Raw genomic sequence first — 20,000 nt, 5'->3', positions numbered from 1 at the left:
CTTGCATGCAGGCGTCGCGCTCTGAAAATAGCCGACCCACAAGCACACAAAACGTTGTACCGTGAAGTGTTGGCTGTTTGTAGATCGACTATTTTTGGCATGCAGTTTGCAACTAAGTATAAATCAGGCCTAACTGGAGTGTGAATAGGCCTTAACCCTCCTCAATCAAACACCCGTTATATATAACAACAGTCCTCCCCTCTGATGACTGAACTTCCCCTGAGGGATCAATTCACCCGAAATTCATCCCAAATGAACCGGAAGCACAATCGCCTATAACCAATCTGGCGATCATCCCTTTAAAAGTCATCAGAAGCAGTAATATTGTAACCGAGAGGTATAGCGCAATTTTTTTTATGAGCTCCTAACATCAACGTTCTGTTCAATCACCTCAATCTGAACCTCAATTCCGAGAAAAAGATGGCCTGAGAATGGAAGTGGACGGCGGGGAAACATTTCATTGACGGACCACAGCGGAAGTGAGCGTTGCCTAGCGTCGGGAAAGCTACTATATACAGCAAATATAAAAGAGGCAATTCTGAATCAATAAAACCCCAAAAGGTATAGCGCCATTGGAAAAAAAGACGTCAAAGACATCAACGGCAGTACATGAGTTCAAATAGAATAACACTGGAGTTGCTTTCGTTCCTCTCAGCTGAGCTCTCTTCTCTGTCTCCTGCTACACCTCCCGTGTTAACCATCACCTTCTCCTCACTGAAGCACCCCCCGCTTCTCCACCTGGTCCTCCTGTCTATAATTATGCAACCTCTCTACTTCACCTCATCTCCCTATACCCCCACCCCATCCTTGTGTCTGATCCTACCCTGCAGGCCAAGAACCCCAGTCTCCTCTCCAGCGAGGAGAGGTCATTTACTCTAATCATGTGGATCTAGTGAGAGTGCCCCCCCTGGGCCCCCTGGGTATCAGAAATCAGAGATACAGTGAGGACAGAGAGAGAGAGAGAGAGAGAGAGAGACTGGCAGAGAGATCAATATGGGTGGAGAACTATGTGTGGCACCAAAAACATAGCACCCTTTTTCCGCATTTGAATTCATTTCTAATGAGACGGACGGACGGGACCTCCCACGACGGTGTGAGGACCAATCAGCTAGAGGGGTGTGGGGGGGGGGGGGGGTTGGGGGTCAGGCAAAGCATGAATTTGTCTTCAGAAGCCTGTGCAGTTCATGAGCTTTGTTTGATTTGACAATGATGGGTCATGGGAACATTATCATGCAATTTTAAATGGAGATGATATTTCATCTGGCTAGAGGTGTATTCAAATCTTCCAGTCCTAACGCGCACGCACACGCACACACGCACACACACACACACACACACACACACACACACACACACACACACACACACACACACACACACACACACACACACACACACACACACACACACACACACACAGGGGGGCCTGAGTGCAGCTATCAACGCGGGTTCCACTTCCAAAGCGATTCCTCTTCCATAATAGATCAAGTTATTTTTTCATTGTCCCTCCACTGCTGGGGCAGATATACCCTCCCCTCATGCTGCTATACGCTCACCAGTGACCCTGTATCGAGGACCACTGAAAGGCCAGCGCAAGAAAGACCAGCCTCTAACATCTGACTCATGGAACCACTGCCGTAACGTATCATACAGTATCATACAGTATGACGCTGCTGTGCTGCACTAGGCTGTGCATGGATTGAGAAACTATAACCAAGGAGACTTCAGAACAATGGACGCTTTCATTAACAAAACGCAACTGCATGATGGTTTAAGAGTGGTACAACTGTTAAAATGAGCCCCACCCCACCTCAGCTTGCATGGGAACACAGAAGGTGAACCAAAGTTGAGCATGAACTTATACTAACCGTCTTTGTCTCTTTCACTCTCACTGTCTCTCACTCTCTGTATCTGTATCTCTCTCTCTCTCTCTCTCTCTCTCTCTCTCTGTATCTCTCTCTGTATCTCTCTCTGTATCTGTATCTCTCTCTCTCTCTCTCTCTCTCTCTCTCTCTCTGTCTCTTTCTCCATCTCTCTGTGCTGATCGGCGCTGACAGCTCTGTTTACTGAAGCAGTTGGCAGACATGCTGAACACGGGGCCTGAATGGTGGCGTGTGCACTTAACTCTGTCTCCCCCCCATTACGGCGATCAGAGCGGCACAACAGCAAACGACGAGGCGACAACAGGCAAGAGACAACCACAGACTCGCCATCGACGATAATAGTAATAATGAAAACACAGCTGAAAACAAAATGGGAGATGGGGAGGGGAAGGAGGGTGAGAGTGAGACTCAGGGAGAGAGACGGGGTGTGAGAGAGAGACGAGCTGCTTGGAAAGAAAAGCTGATTTGTGAGAAATCGACAGAAATTGAAGAAAGACTTAAAAAAAGGTGTGTTAAATGAAGGCCCAGCGCTGGAGGGAGTTCTCCCTCCTCTGAGAGCTCTCCTTTTTAAATTAAACCCAGTAATAACTCTGATAAATAATAGATAAATAGTATTTAGCCGCCACAAGACCATGAAAGACTGTCAATTCTCTCACACACATAAGTGTGCATGCATGTGTGTGCGCACAAACACACACACATGAACGCACATGCACAAATTGCACAGGCCACGCACGCTATTATTTAAACGCTAAACACCTGCAAGGTCCCATTTGGAAGTTAGATCAACACTTTATATGTGTGTGCAACATATTTGTGTAACGCCCAGGATTCGAACTCGGGTCTGCTGCATGAAAGTCCAATATCTTAACCACTAGACCAAAGGCATATCCCTCGGGACCGGGGGCGATATTAGACTTTTGAGGCATCAGGCAGAGGCTCTGAGCCACTCTGCTACACTCACCTCCCTTTTGACCTCCTCCCGATCATGGTCATGGCCCGAATGGAACGCCTGGGATTCGAGCATGGATCTCCCGCATGAAAGTCCAATATCCTAACCACTAGACCAAAGGGTCTGGACCGGGGGAGATATTAGACTTTTGATCGAGGCTCTCAGCCACTCTGCTACATTTGCATGTTGTAGGACAGAAACCACATAGCCTATATGTCCAAGACTGTTACATTCGAGGAGATCATTTCGTGTTCCATTTGATCCAATGTCGTAATTAATAAGCTTTTGTTAATACCGATACTTTGTATCGCTGAAATATTTATACAATCCAAGCGGTACCGGTGTTAATCATTTTCAAGAAAAGAATTATCATAAAAAATAAAATAATAATCTTCTTCTATGTTCACTACTTTTGCATCACACTGTCATGCAACCAAGTATAGGTCATTCATTTACCAAAATAAATATAATATAATTTTAATTAATAATAATATAATTTTTGCTGCCTGTCCAGAAGAACCCACCCAACTCAACATGTATTTAGTCATAAATCAATGCTAAAGAGACTACTAGAGGGTACAGTATGTGCATGCATGAAGTAAGTGGCAAAGTGAATTTAACGTTGTTTAATGCAATCAGATATAGGACTTTTCTGTTTGGTTGTGTGGACGGCCAGAAAGTAGTTTTTTGTCACTCAGACCTAACCTTAACCCATGTCTAACCAATGACTAGTCTAAACTAAGTATGCACCCCAACTCAGTAGGCGTTCCCGCATAACTTCCGGGTATGATGATGATGTCACGTGCATACGCTCTATTGAACACCCTTTACGTCTGTGTGTTGGTTAAAAACATATTGAACCATCCAGACAGCAGAGACATTAAACCATACAGACAGCAGAGACATTGAATATTGAAATATGGAGATACAAGGTTTCTGCCAGGTAGTGACGGTATGTGTTGGCCAGATGAATGACATCCTTGGCATCCATCGTTAATGTCTTGCCACAGCTTAATATAAAATGAGACCTGAGGTTAATTTACTGTAAGTCCAGAAGCAGTGAGTAAAGCATGGTCTGAGAGAGAGAGAGAGAGAGAGAGAGAGAAAGGCCCTGTACTATTACTCAGGGACCTTTCAGCATGGTCTTCATTCAACCCCCCCCCACACACACACACACACACACACACATACACACACCCCACACCCCAAAAAAACAAACTAAACAAAAATCTGTTTTGGAATATGGATGAGCGCTCCTCAAATACAAGAACAGGAGGGCAATGTCATGAATACACAAATAAACATATATTCAATATTTATCCTTTAGAAAAACAGCTGCCACCCTTGGCCTTGAGTCTCATGGCAGTGATGCCTCGGAGAGATGTGGTCTGGTCCTTTACAGAAGGCTATGTGTTTAAAAGGCTGGAATGCTCATTTGCCTTTTGGGCTCCGTTATTTACTTTTGCATAAACGGAGAACAGTAAAGCGGTATTAAGGGCTTCTCAGGGGGAAAGTTGTGCTTTTTAAAATGCAGCCCTTTTTAATGCTCCCACAGTTAAGCTATATTAAGGATGGCTGCTGATTAATGCAACAGAGAGCTAATTTCTCTTGATGTGTAAAAAAGAAAAAAAGGGGGGGGGGATTACAAAAAATAATGCGAGACATGAGATGAGCTCAAAGAACAAATTGGCTAAAACACACCAAATAATCATGGAATTCCCACGGCAAAGAACCCTACGGAACGAATACCTTGATTTATTAGAAGCCAGTATCTTTAGTGCCAGCTACTATTACCACTCCACTGTCACTCCGAATAAAAAGCTAAACCCCTCAAGGCTTCCGATTGGGTCTTTAATTCAGCCTGATGCGACATTAAACCCCTTTGGTTGACTTCCACTGGTGGTGACAAATGCACCGGCGCTTAATAGAGGTGTGCAGACAGGCCGGCATTTCAGTGACTTTTATCAAACCGAATTTATCAAGGCGAGCTCCCAGGATCTCTGGCAGCAGCTTGTTCAGAAAGCAGCCTGCAGATACCGTTAAGTACATCATCCCCCCTCCCCTCACGATCTCTCTGACACTCTACCCCCCCCCCCCCCCCCCCTATTTTCTAGCTCACCCTAGCACGGTCTCTCTTTTCCTCTCTCTGTCCTGTCATCACTCCCGCCCTTCTTGTTCTATCTCTTTCCCTCCCTCCAAACCTCTCTCTCTCTCTCTGTCTGGTTAGGAGTGGTTAATTCGCCGGGGTCTGATCGGCAGCGCTATCATTATCAGCCAATCCAGCCAGCCGTTTAATGGTGGAATCAGGGGGACATTTGCTCCCCTCGCTGTACTGTCGCTGTGACATCATTACCTAGAAAAGAGCCAGCAGTGGTTCTCACCACAGGGGAGGAATGCCGGAAGTGTGCGCGTGTGCTGTGCACGTGCATGTGTGTGGCCTTAAGGGAGGGATGGTAGCATCTCCTTATGGAATTACACAGTGCAGGACAGGTAAGAGTATGGGGGCGATTGTAATGTGAATGTTAGCCCGCACCACCAAAGATAGAGAGAGAGAGAGAGAGAGAGAGAGAGAGAGAGAGTGAGTTGGGTGGAAGGAGAGAAGATAAAGTGAGAGTGGGGGCGTGGGGTGGGTGTGAATGAAAGGGCTGAGATAAGAGGGGCTTATGGAGGGTCCTTGTGTAGGCTGAGGTGGTTCAGTGCAGTGCAACACTGAGGCCCAGCGAGCCACTTGAACCCTCACTGTCTGTCCTCACTTCTGTGGAGAGATACTGCCCTGTAGGCCACCTGCAAACCGCTCTGACACACGATCCACTCCTTCCTCTCTGGAGTGCAACTGCACGCACACGTGCATGGCGCACACTCACGCGTGCGTGCGCACACGCACGCACACACGCACGCACGCACGCACACACACACACACACACACACACACACACACAGTGCAGTACAGTACAGTAAACACACACACATAAATCATAGGTATACTTTGCTTGATACAGCATCAACATTTCATGCGCTCATTCTTGCTTGTGTAACGAGCGACTGTCCCACTTTGGATTGAGTGTCACTCGCGACATACAGTAAGTGCAGCGGTGCTTAATTGAATCGTTCCCATATTCAGACTGAGGCATTTGCAGGTACAGTAACTTACAGTGTGAGTGTCCTGATACAGGAGGGAGTCAATGCAATGCATGCCTTACAGTGTGAGTGTCCTGATACAGGAGGGAGTCAATGCAATGCATGCCTTACAGTGTGAGTGTCCTGATACAGGAGTGAGTCAATGCAATGCATGCCCTGATGCCAAACGATGGCCGATGTGATGCATGTTACGAAACTACCAAAAGATTTGAAGAAAAGTTTTTTCCCTTCTACACTTACACTTTGAAAGTGGCAGCAGGGGCTATAGCTTTCGTCTCACTGGCATTTCCAAGCCCTCTCCGCATCGAGCCCTAGTGATCACTTCTTTCTCCCTCTACGGGCGATTTCGCAGTATGGTATAGGGCTCAACACAATTACAGATTATTCAAAACAAACCAACTAAACAAATCTATCAAACACAATATTGTGACACCGATGCAATGACTGCGTAGCCCTATATATAGTTCAGACTATCTAGTGTTTATTTAGATCTTTCCTTCATCTGTCACTGCCGGATGAAGTAATGGGTGCATTATCCATGGCTCTCGCGTTGGCGTGGAAGGGTTTTACCTGCTGAAGGTTGGGGTGAGCTGGACAGGGCCGGGACTTAATTAAGCAATTAAGACAGGATGTCCCCTCGGAGACGCAAAACGAGCAACCTTTAGGCAAACGCTACACAGGCACGCAAAAACACACACGGGCACAGAGACACGTGAGTGCACGCATTTGTCGTATAGGCCTATACAATGTGTTTTACCAAAACAAGAAAAGAGGTAGTGTGATCAAACACATATACAAGAACATACACACACACACACATACACACTCACACACCCACCCACACACAAACAAACACATGGACATAAAAGCTAAGCCAACATTGTAAGGAGGCTCCTAGTGCTCCTCTTTACAAGCAAAAAGAAAAGAAAAAAAAGAAACAGCAGCTCCTGATTAGACATTGTCAAAATATTTGCGACTGAGGAATTCAGCCAGGCGAGAGCAGCTAGCTCTCTCTCTCTCTCTACAAAAGAGCCATCTTCCCTGCGTAACAAGTCGATGCGATGAGTGCCGACAGAAAAGGAGCTCAAATCCCCCCCGGGCTACAGAATATCCCGCTATTGTAGTCTGAACCCGCGAGACCTGGCGGGGAATGCAGCAGCTTTCACAGTCACTTCTCATCCTATTTGTACCACTGTCACTGATGTGCGAGTGGCACACGGAGCCGCTCACTCTTTTCCCGCTTCCCACGTGCGCTCTCCACTTCCTGTTCGTCACTTTTAGACGTTCGGTATAAAATCTCCCCCCGCAAGCCCTCTTTAGAAACTCTCGTACAAATATTTGCGGGAGCATGTAGGAGCCGATAATGTGTCACATCCCACACTGCCACCGCGACCACGTACGACACTACTACTTCTTTTTTTCTCTGTCTCTCTTTTTTTCCCCACTTGTGTTTTTTTGTTCCACGAGGCAAGTTTCATTAAAGATCCAATTATGCAAATCAGGTGCTGGAGAGGCAGTTGAATATGCGGTATAATGGTGTACAGTAATCGTTCAACACAATATACGGCATCGGGGGCCAGATTTACGAGCGCAACAGAACTGCAACGCCTCCGTCCTTTGGTGAAAACCTCTTGATCATAATTAAAGGTGCAGGAGTTCTCTCCTGCATCCTCCTCTCTCTCTCTCCATCTCTCTTTCTACTTCTCACTCACGCACTTCACTCCATTCCATGTTCCATACATCTTTCCTCTCTGTTGACCTGTGGTGCTCATTAGGGTCAGGTGTGTGGAGCAGTGTCCAGACTAGAGAGCCATGACTAAGTTGTGCCCTGTCGTGCTATACAGCCAACATACAAGCATATACATACACGCAACACAGTCGTACGGTGAAGTATAAATCAGGCTTTAAACCTTCTGCTTCAACCAATGTGTAGCTCATAGAGTATAGAGAGAAGAGCTGGTCAATGATGGCTTCTGAGCTAGAGTTCTTAACAGGTAAGAAACCATGCACATCAAATGCACAGGTCCACACGCACACGCACACACACACACGTGCCCGCGCATGCACACGCACACACTTCCATCTCGTCAACCACCGAGGTATTTACCACTGTCTTAGGCGTGTGGGCCTGAATGCTAAGTAGCAACAATTCTATGCTTCACGACCCCTGATTGATGTGTGCTTGCCTGTTTGTGTTAAGCTGTTGTCTCCGGAAATGACACGGCTGAAATGCTGCGCTGCTCAACACGTCAAGGGAGGAAACGGTCCTGACACCGCGCGACGCATTCCTAAATCCGCAATGCTAACGAACTTCCGAGGAAAATTCCAAACTAAAGCCAAAACTCAATAACGCCTTAATGCCGCGGGGCTCAGTGTAAAGCCGGGCAAACAAAGGAGAAATATCAGGGGTGTATTTGGACAAGGTGTTATGCTTTACATTTTTCAAGGCAGATTCCTGGTAGGTTATGCGAGAACTGAGCGATTAGATAGTGGACAGAGACAGACAGACAGACAGACAGGCAGACAGCCAGACAGGCAGGCAGGCATACAGACAGACAGACAGGCAGACAGGCAGACAGGCAGACAGGCAGACAGACAGGCCATAGCACCTGTCTGGCCATTGTCCGCTCAAGTCTAAGTATAGCTAAACTACTGTAGCATTCAAAAAGGGCAAGCAGACAAACACCGCTGTCCACATGTGGTTCTACACACACACACACACACACACACACACACACACACACACACACACACACACACACACACACACCGAATGTGATGTGCACACACTTACAGTGCGTGCACACATTTAAATAGGTAAACATACATAGGCTATACAGATAGAGACTGAGACAAAGTGTGTGAGATAATACAAAATATCTACAGCTTCCAACACTCAAGTGTCTTAAATTAATGCCCCCTCCCTCCCTCGCCCGCTGATTCCACAGACAGACAGACGCTCTTCGTGATGGCACCGCGGCATGAGAGGACTGAGTCAGACACATCTGTCAGCACCTCATCTGCCCTACGCTCTTTATTCTGGGATCAAACTGACATGCATTATTACCCCAACATCACCATCACCGCCACTCCAATCCGCCCCCCACCCCTGTTCTTATCAAGCTCTCAGGGTGTGCATGTGCATATGTTGTCTACGTGCACATTCGTATGTAGGCATGCATATGTGACGACGATCACATGCATACACCACCACCAGTGTCGTTGTTGCACACCCTCGCACAAAAGTGCACACACACACACACACACACACACACACACACACCATTTCCCAGCCTATACACTACTCATTTTGCAAACAATAAATCATCGACCAAAGATGATCACATCAGAGAGAGCACTAGTTTATAATTTGCAATACGTCCACTTTGTCATATGTGGCTAAATAGATCTTCCATATTTCCCATGCTCTTACTTTATTCAATCAGAGTGTCAAAGGAAAAAACACTATTCTCAGCAATGAACGACATACCAAATCACTTCAACGTAACAGTACAAACATAGGCTTAAATGTGATATGACAATATCAATATCGCTCTGTTGGATAAGTAGTTAAAGGCAAGAGATGACAAATTAAATAAGAATAATGATAATAATAATAAAATGGAAAGCATCAACTCAAACTTAAATACAAGCCATCTGTTGTTAAATTAATTAATTGTCTTGCAGAGGAGACAACATACCCATGAGGTATGTTTGCTTGTTTTTGGGGGGGTTGTGTTTCTGTTTCTTGATACTACCAAAAACTTCTAGGTAATAAATGGCGCCTACAGTTTACCAGTGTATCAGCATAAAATCTTGATAACCCCATTCAGTATTCCCCATGCACATTAAAATCCTCAGTGCTCATTTAATCAATTTGTAACATGTAAAAGGTGACAATCACACCCTGACCCTTCAGCCCCCCCCCCAAACAACACAAACACACACACACACACACACACACACACACACACACACACACACACACACACACACACACACACACACACACACACACACACACACACACACACACACACACACACACACACACACACACACACACACACACACACACACACAAAAAGCAGGCAGGTGACCCAAAACTAATGTAATTCACTGACACTTTTGTGATGTGTGTAAACTGACATATGATGTTTTGTGGTCAACAGCAGATCCTTATTGGGCTTCAGGTCCCAACATTTGATTGTACAGATTACACAGCGGCTATACACCCTGCTCATGCACCAACTATACTTTCTCTCTATCTTCAACTTGAACTCTTGAGATCAAGGTCGCTGAATTACAAGTCCGTCCGTCCCCCGTCCCCCCCCCCCCCCAAATACACACACAGACACACACCCTTGGTCCCCTGGGACACACACATGCCGCACGCACGCACACCCACACAACTGCACAATCAAAAAAGGCATGGACAGGGTTGAACACGACTCACTGTACCCTTCCTCTGCCGAAGAGAAGAGAAGAGAAGAGAAGAGAAGAGAAGAGAAGAGAAGAGAAGAGAAGAGAAGAGAAGAGAAGAGAAGAGAAGAGAAGAGAAGAGAAGAGAAGCATAAAATGCAGGACAATAAAATAGAACCGAGGAGATATAATAAGCAAAAGTGAGGCATTCAATAACCGCTGCCATTGTGGTATAGTGGTGCTGGTTGTGGGGTGGGGGTGGGGGCTATAAGGCCTCCAGTGTCACCCAGGAGGTAACGTGGGAGGGGGGGTTCACAATGACTGCACATATCAATTAATGGCTGATGAGCAGATCTGGCTTGGTGCAGCCTGCCCACCGCCGCCCTAGCTCCCAGCGGGCCAGGGAGCCCTGGCCGAGAGCAGCCTGTAGTACATCTGGAGCCCTCGCCCCTATAATTACAAGAGAAGGGGATCAACTAGCCACAGCGCCGGGTGGCTGACTCGCACTCAATTTTTACACCATTTCAAATCTACACCTTCCATTTCATTGATCGCAGGCGTTCGTATATAGGTTTGAGCATGCATCCGTTTCATTGCATTTGTTGCATACGGTCTGATTGATTCAAATATAGCCTATGTTATACGGTGTTTTTACGCACACACACACACAGTATATTACATGATTATAAAAATGTGTGACCGCTTAACTGTGTCTATGGGTGTGTTGGCATTAGAAGTAACGTGCGCACTACCTCGTTCGCTGACTTCAGTCTCGCGTACATTTTTTACTCATCCTTTTATGAGTCTGCGTGTGTCCGCGTTGACATGCGAATAATTTCACATTGTGTGTTGGACTGACAAAGCCATGCACGCCACGGCCTCAGCTGAGTGGGTCTATTCCACAGCCAACTGAGTGTCTGACTGACTGACAGGCCGGTGAAGAGGACTGATTTGATGCCATCCCGTATATACATTCCACTCTCACTCCCTCTCCCTCTCTCTCCCACCTCCCATCTCTTCCTTTTCGTCAGCGCGATGTCTGTGTATCTCCGGTCAGTCAGTCAGTCAGTCAGTCACGGCCCGTGGCCCCTTGCACGGTAACGCGCACGGGCACAGGTGGGAAGAGCAGCTCGTACAAAATCAACGTCGACCGCTAAAGACAGACATGCTCGATGGAACGGGCGCCGCTGTGCCTCAATCAGTCACAAAGTCCAAAGTCCATGGCGTGCAATGTGAGAAAAATAAAAATGTCAATTGTGTCAGAACCTGGTGTGTGATTTAATAGTAAAATAGGAAAGGGTCTCATTCATTAAAAAAATATATCTTTACCGAGTGAGTGATTTTTTTAAATGATAACTGTTGAAATAAAACAAAATACTGGTTAACAAGCATGCACTATATAAAATATACATAATTGATATTAAAATGAATGATGAATCTATTAATAACTTGTTGTCAATTAATAATTGTTAATGCATAATATGAAGATAATTAACTACTTTAATTGATTAAAAAGTTATTTCTAGCAGTTGATTTTTTAATAGTATAGTGTAAATGTCATAAGCAAATCAAATAAATATGAAAAAAAGTACTAATGGCTAAAAATTAGGCCTCAGAGTCACATTTTATACAACAGGCAGAATAATAATAATAAAAAGGCTATTGATTCTTCCTCGGATATTTTTAGGGGGAATCTTTCTTAAGTGGTCTTGTGCCCTGAATTGGCATGCAGGATTATGACATTAAAGGGCAGAAGTCTCAAGAAAACCCCAGGAAACAACTCTCCATTGCTTTTACTTCTCCAATCAGTGGAAGAAAAGAGCTGACAAAAAAAAGGGTTTACGCCCAGACACTATTTCAGACATAATATCCGCCCTGTGCATACCATTAAACAATGACAGCATCTCAGCTAGCACAGAGCATCTATTTATCCCTTTTCCTTTCTTTGACAATGAAACTGAGGAAGAAAACATTTCTCCTCGGCCCAACTTTGCGGAAGGACTACAAGAAACACTTAAAACAATTTGACAGACAATAGCCTACTGTGCCGCTCGGGAGGGAGGACGGACGCCATGTCATGTGTCTTTACATCCATTGTTTAGTAGCTGTTGTAAGTAGCTGTAACCTGGGTCAGATCACTCAGGGGTCAACTATACTTACAAGACAGGTTCTCTCCGCCCCGAGCAAGCCGCGAGAGAGACCTCTCAAAGCCACGGCGGCACTGCATGCATGCAGCCTTGACATTGCTCACACACTTCATTACATAAGCACACATTTTAAAATGGCATGATGTTCGCGATGAGTGTGTGTGTGTGTGTGTGTGTGTGTGTGTGTGTGTGTGTAGGCTATCATGTATGTTTTATTGCAATATTAACAACCTGTCTACAGATTGATTTATATTGCGCAAAAATGTATCTTCAAGATTATCTGAATATCTGTCCTATATCAAATTAAAGATAGATAACGTTAACAAGGAGGAGAGCGTGAGTGGAATGACATGTCACACACTCGACCTCTTCCGTCCCCGAAAAAGAATATTGGCCATGGGCGACGTAATTTTCATTGAACTGTAACGGGTGATGCGTATCGCCCCCCCGGAGGCTATATTACCGAATATCTCCAACTTTCTTTCCGCGCAAAAAAGCAAAGTTCCCCAAAGCAGCCGTTTGAGTCGCCGTGCTCTCAAATCTCTCCCTTTCTCCCGTGATGTGTGCATGTGTCTCCAGATGCGGCTCTCTCTAACGCGATACGTGACATTTAGCCTCTCAGTAGTTTGAATGCCATCATAACGTTCTTCAAAGCATAATGCAGGGCTGCTATTCATAAGAGAGGTCGATCACTGCACAAAATGGCAGGTCTCACCGGCTCTCCTCTCCCCAGCACACACACACAGACACAAGTTTTGACACATGGCACGCACCGCGGACAACTTTGATCCCTTTTCTTCGCAGCAATCCTCTCCCATCCTCTCGCAGAACCTCAGTGGAAACCCCGGGGGTGTCGGGAGAAAGTTTTTAGACGCGGTTTCAGTGGTGAAACATGGTCGGACTTCCCTGAAAGTGCAGACGGTACACACACACATACACACGCACACACACTCCCCGCTGATCTGTGTGTGCGTGTGTACGGCGGTGCATGTCATGTGCCAGACCGTATTTTACGCACGTTATTTTATTTGTGTTAAATATCCGACCTGTAGGCCTAGAGCACTGCACACAATAAAAAACACAATGCTTGATCTGGACATATATGTTCCAAAAAAATGTCTACATTGTTCCGAGTGGAATGAGTTGCAAGGTGCCGTGCGTGGTGGAATCGCGTAGGCATATTATTCACCATGCACGCCGTTATTTGGTCGCTGTATTCTTCCCCCTGCACACTTGCTGTGGATGTTTAATTCTACTGAATTCTCTCTAATCACGGACAGGGAGACAGACAACAGGCCCCGCTGACTGACTGCGATGCTACAAGCACAACACAACAATTCCTCCAAACTGACTTTCAACAGACAGCGAAACAAACCGCTTCCTTTCGAGTTTCCACCACTCCGAGAGAGAGACAGAGAGCCCCACTTTGCTCTAAGCGTCGCACACTTCTCTTCTTTCTTACCTTTACATTTGGAGAAGCGCCGAGCAACTCCTGCGTGTAAACGTTGCGTTGTTGTGCGAGACAGTGTTGTTCATTGAATAACGAGGCATGTCCATATGATTGACCGGATCATTTTCTGTAGGATGACGGCCGGGGTGGGGGGGGAAAGTGCGCTTCGGACCTGTTTAAGATTGTCCTCCACTCCTCAATTCTCTCCCTATAACTGCTCCTCCGCACGCATCTATATATTACAAAATATTTGTTTTAAAAAAATATACGTTTTATTTCTTTCGGCCAGCTTTTTGCCTTCCTCTCCCCTTCGCTCTCTCCCGAGGCAAGCGTTTTCATTGATACTGATCACCGCCAGGCATCACAACATATTTCCATCTTTCAGCTTGGACTCCCCCTATCTGGTAGGTGAAATGCATTGTACCGTTAAAAAAGACACTCCATTGTCGACACCGCGGCGCAAAGCCTGGAAAGACTGGATCGCACGGGTCTTGCGGCATTCGGCGTTGATGACGGGGGTAAAAAAGCTGATGAACCCAACGGCGAAATAGCGGTGATCGTTTAAAGGCATAAGAAGCGCTCATCGTTCCATTTCCCCCCGGTGGTGCGACGCCGTGGCAGAACGACGATTCCCAACCTCGCGGCTTGTTTCTGACCTTGAGCTGCCCATAAATACTCTACTATTAAAATATGTCCATGATTCTCCCCTTTAACCATGCACACGCATGCACACACACACAGCCAGCCTCGCTCCTCACAAACGGCGCGTATAATTGCCTTTGATAACCCGCCGTCCGAGACATATGGGTCTTGTCATAAATCGAACAATATTGTGTTAAAAAAAAAAAAGTAGAATTCCTTACCTCTCAAGTGAACTGTTAAAAGTCTCTCTTCTTCTCCTATCTTAAAAAAAAAACTCCAGGATAAATGAGTGCTGCCGGTGCGTCCTCAGCATCAGTCACCGCTCCAGCGCTTAAGAGAAGTAATCAGTGATAAAATGACGCTCATCTGCACTGTAACCTTGTGGCGTATTTAATGTAAATAAGCTCGTTGTGTTGCCAATCGCATGCATACAAACGCACAACCGCTCCTTGGGGACCGGCTTTTTTTCTCTCTTCTGGTGCCTGACGAGTATAGCCTACCGTTTATTCTAACCTATTCACTGAGAGCGCTTTTAAGAAAGGAGATGTGGCATTAACACACGTTTATTAAAAAAAATATGATATTTAATACGACGACACAAACTGCTGAATGAGTGCATTCAACACACCTCTCTGAAAGGCGAGAGGAGGGTATTAAGCGCCCACTCTGTCCACAGGAGTAACGTGGGAAATGTTTTTTAGTTGGAGCTGGTTATGTCCAAGTGGAATCTGTAAACTTTTAGTTGGCACAACTTTTGCGGAGCAGGACAAGCGGAAATTAAAAAAGGGTACAGCAGAGGCCGAAATGCTCGCAACTAAAATGTTCGCAAAAGGATGGTTTTTGATATATATTATGCTTCTATAGGGGGTGGAAGAGAGTGAATAATGCAATTATAGATTCAGTGTCCTGGCGTTGACAAAAGGCGCAGCTTCAATAGAGGCTTTGTTACAGGATTATATAATGATTGTGGGGTAATTATGGGAACGGTTTGGCAATAATAAAAAAGTATCAAGTACTGCCGTGCACGGACAGCTTGTTTTCCATAATATAAGTGCACGACTACAGTAGCAGGACTGTGATGATGATAACACACACACAGAGGGAGAGAGACAGAGAGAGGCAATGGGAGGAGATGGGCTGCTGACAATATGAGAAAAGACAGTGGTAGGATGATGACGGCTCGCTCGGCCAAAACGCAGACAGCCTTGATTATTCAAAATGTCGAACCGTGGGACACATAATACCATTGAGTGGGACGGTATCAAATCCCCCCAGAACCGGACATGGACCCCACAATGAAATATCTAGGGTCGTATTCATAACAACCCCCGTGCGTAATGGGTCCCCCACTACTCCCCCTCCCCTTTCGCCACGCCACTTGTACCACCATCCATGCAGTGTGTGTGTGTGTGTGTGTGTGTGTGTGTGTGTGTCAGAGAGAGAGAGAGAGAGAGAAAGACACATGCAAATGGTCACTATAGCTCTGACAGCAATGTGGGTTTAGCCTATAATGTGTTAAAGTACATGACACTTGATCGGTGGGTGAAACTAAAGACAGCTAGTATAGGCCTATAATCTTCACCTACTGTATAGTATATAGATTATTATTACATTATAGACGTTTTAATTATTTGTCATATATATCAGACGCACCATTTAAATTAAGTTTCTTGTAACATATAGGCTACATAGGACCTATCATGTGCCTCTAATATTTACTCAAGTCCACTGTATCAATACTGCATGCATCATATACTTATATTTTATATTCTGTCTGTTCTTTGTTGTTTTTAGTTTTGTCTCCCCCCCCCCCCCCCCCTTCAGTTGGACAATAATAGATAGTCCACCGGAGCAAGAAAGGGACCCTGCCCCTTTCTTTCCTTTCCAGACAAAACATACTTTCTAAACAGATAGTCCACATTCATTATGCACTATGAAAATCAGATTCTCATGCTGTCCCTTAAATGGTTAGGGAATTCAGGCCAGGCATTTTCCAGTTTGATGCGTATGAAATTCTTTTTTTGAACGTTTTCCAAAATAAAAAAAAGTTTGCCTCTATAAAGAAATTAGCATAACCATCCCATCAATAATATCGCTATCTCTATGGGAGTGATAGCGCGAGCAGTAGGGGTGTTCCTTTTGTCGATTCTTCATGGATCAACGGCGCGTTCTCGGGTCCTTTTGAACTTGTTATAGCAAGTCAAGTGATTCTTTATCGGCTGACAGCCCTGACAAAGCAACGGGAATGGGGAAGCAGGTCAAAAGGAAGTTGCCATATGGACTTAAGCATGCAAATTGCCAACAATATAGCACTGAGAGTTACACACTCTCAAAGGCACACATCATATAGCTTTAAGCTCAGCGGTTGCAGAATTGTGCAGGTGTTGGCGGTTATAAAGTGAGCATGCATGCACAGTTTGCTGGAGGAAGTAAAACAATTAAGAGGATACAGTGAAAAATCAATGTATGCAATTGTTAGTGTTTGCTTGCACTTTATAGGCATGACAATTCCAACTCTCCCATATACAAATTCACCATTTATGTTATCAAAAGTTGTAAATCTAATTTATAAGAAATCCTACTTGGAACAAAATCCTTTAGGCAGCGGCTAGTAATTGCAAGAAATCAGATGCCAGTGATGAAGGCTCTGCAAAGACAGAGCATGATGCTAAAACAACAAGTGCATACCCATTTTGACCTGAGATCAGATTCTAAAAAAGTCTTACATCCTGACAGTTTTCTGAAAAATCTGTTTCTATGTCAGTCGTTCTTCGATTTTTCAAAAATAGCAGACCTACAAGCTTGTAGAGCGCCACTCGGTGGTGCTATGACTTTGTAGATCTGCTATTTTTCAATATCTAAAGCATAACATAATGCTAACACCAAAAGGGGTTCCCACCCAAGATGGGTTAAGTGACGCAACAGGTGCACGTGAGCAGTTTCACCATGCATCACACACCCTGTTGTGATTTATGAAAGAGCAAATCAACATTTATCCACATATTCATAATGATCACGCCTCACCATGCAACACAGCACACATTCTGACCCCGAGCTATATTTATACACTATTACATTCATTCTCAGTAGGCACATGTTTTCAATACAATATACTTCTAACATAATGGTCATGTAACACATGCATGTGGATAACTTTTAGCCTTAGTTGATAACGCTGTATGGGCCCTGTGTGTGTGTGTGTGTGTGTGTGTGTGTGTGTGTGTGGGTGGTTGGAAGTGGAGGTGGACTTTGATACTTAGAGGGCCATTTGGCTCATTTCTACTCAGACTTAGATTAATACTGACTTTAATTGTGCACCCGTGTGTGTGTGTGTGTGTGTGTGTGTGTGTGTTATTGTGCGTGCCTGCTTGTGTGAGTTGCAGCATCTCTATCTCTATTAGGTGTACAGCATCTGTTCCTGTGAGTGTAGTATGTGTGTGGCATGCGTGAGCAGTGTGAGCACATGTGAGAAAAGAATAAAATGTGTGTGTGTGTGTGTGTGTGTGTGTGTGTGTGTGTGTGTGTGTGTGTGTGTGTGTGTGTGTGTGTGTGTGTGTGTGTGTGTGCGCGTGCGCATGTGCAAATGTACACTTCATAGTGTGTCCATGAACTTGTACACGTCTGCTTTTGTGCACAAATGCATTGTGACACGTGCAAACATATGCACGCACGCACAGTCGCTCTCACACACACACACACACACACACACACACTCTCTCTCTCTCTCTCTCTCTCTCTCTCTCTCTCTCTCTCTCTCTCTCTGACGGACTAGCAGGCAGAGGGGGTGTTTGGCTGGGAGTCCTGGGAGGGTCATCACTGCCTTATTACTGCCATGTTAGTGGCTGCTAGCTGAAGATGGCTGTGCTCTCTGCTCCTCTGCTTGGGATGCAGCCAACACAGCATGCTCCAAAAACAGACCGGCCACTGTTCACTACTCACTGAGATTAAGATGTTATTCCTCTCTCTCTCTCTCTCTCTCTCTCTCTCTCTCTCTCCTCTCTCTCTCTCTCTCTCTCTCTCTCTCTCTCAGCCCTATAGCCATGACGCCTGCCCCCTTGCGAGTCTCCAGAGAGGCCACATTGCTAATTTCAACCATTAGCAGACAGACACAACAAGCTCATGGGTGCAACATGATAGTATTAAGGGTTTTCATGTTGTCCTCTGTAATATTTTGGAGAGACCCAAGTCTGTGGGTTGGAGGGAATGTTTTTTTTTGTGTGAGTGCACGCGTGCATGTGCACACACACACACGCAAGCACGCACACACACACACACACACACACACACACACACACACACACACACACACACACACACACACACACACACACACACACACACACACACACACACACACACACACACACACACACACACACACACACACACACACACACACACACACACACACACACACACACACACACACACACACACACACACTTCTTACAGTATTTGTGTTTGAGCATGTGTGTGTGTGTGTGTGTGTGTGTGTGTACGCTTCTCCCCTGCATTTCTGTCTGCATGACTGCATGCGTCTTTAAACCCAGATATTGTGCACAGTTTATATTTAATGCAAACACTGCTCAAGACTCTGGCTCTCACTCAAGGGGGGAAAATGCTTTTCTTTACTTCAAATTGAGTTTCTCAAAGTCTAATTTGTTGCAGACCTTTGATGAACAGTGTTTTCAGACTATCCCCGACTTTAATGAAAAGGGAGTGAGTGCAATTTTAAACAATCTGATTCTCTGAACCTCGCGACTGTAAACTTTAAAAATTAAGCTTTAGAATTTGTATCAATTACACTTTCAAGTTCTGACAAGGCCCCAAACGAGAGCCAGGAGTGTCCGGGGCCATACGGCGAACCGAGCAGGCCTCGCCACGCCACGTTCATTTTCACCACCCTCTCCTCGTTATTGGTGACATCAGTTCCTGATGTGAAAGCCTTCACATTTCAACAAATACTGCACTACTGTCTCCACCGTTTCCCCCGTGACCGGGGTCAGCGACTGTTCATGTTTGTCAGTTGCGATCGTTAATGAAACTCTCACACAAATACGGCACAGGCAAATATTTAGAGCCGCGCAGGAGCGATTTGATCACTGACAGATCTGCGTGGGTTCTGTAGGGAGCAGTGCTTCTCAAACGGTTTCATGTCCAGTACCCCCAAATGTATTATTTTGGCCGTGGACCCCAGTCGGAAAATGTTTTGTGCCGGCGCAGTGTGAAGATTTGTGTTAAGACATTCTCAATGCTTTCAAGATTACATTGTATTCTGTGAGCTTGTATATCTGCTATTGAATAGCCACCATATAAAATATGGATAAAGTGGTTCAAATAATTGTGACGCTGTATTGAAAAAGTCA

General features: G+C 45.3%; 1 long non-coding RNA gene across 1 annotated transcript in view; it reads right to left on the bottom strand.

The window, feature by feature from the left end:
* Positions 1 to 14,621, bottom strand: part of LOC308321737 — a 49,861-nt gene extending 35,240 nt beyond the window's left edge. The window contains exon 1 of the long non-coding RNA XR_013964665.1: positions 14,005 to 14,621. This is a non-coding gene — a long non-coding RNA (uncharacterized lncRNA). The remainder of the gene's footprint in view (positions 1 to 14,004) is intronic.
* Positions 14,622 to 20,000: the final 5,379 nt, after the last annotated feature.

Source organism: Protomyctophum bolini (assembly GCF_963924005.1).
Source record: "Protomyctophum bolini genome assembly, chromosome: 1".
Taxonomy (NCBI): Eukaryota; Metazoa; Chordata; class Actinopteri; order Myctophiformes; family Myctophidae; genus Protomyctophum; species Protomyctophum bolini.
This window is presented reverse-complemented; position numbering and strand designations above follow the sequence as displayed.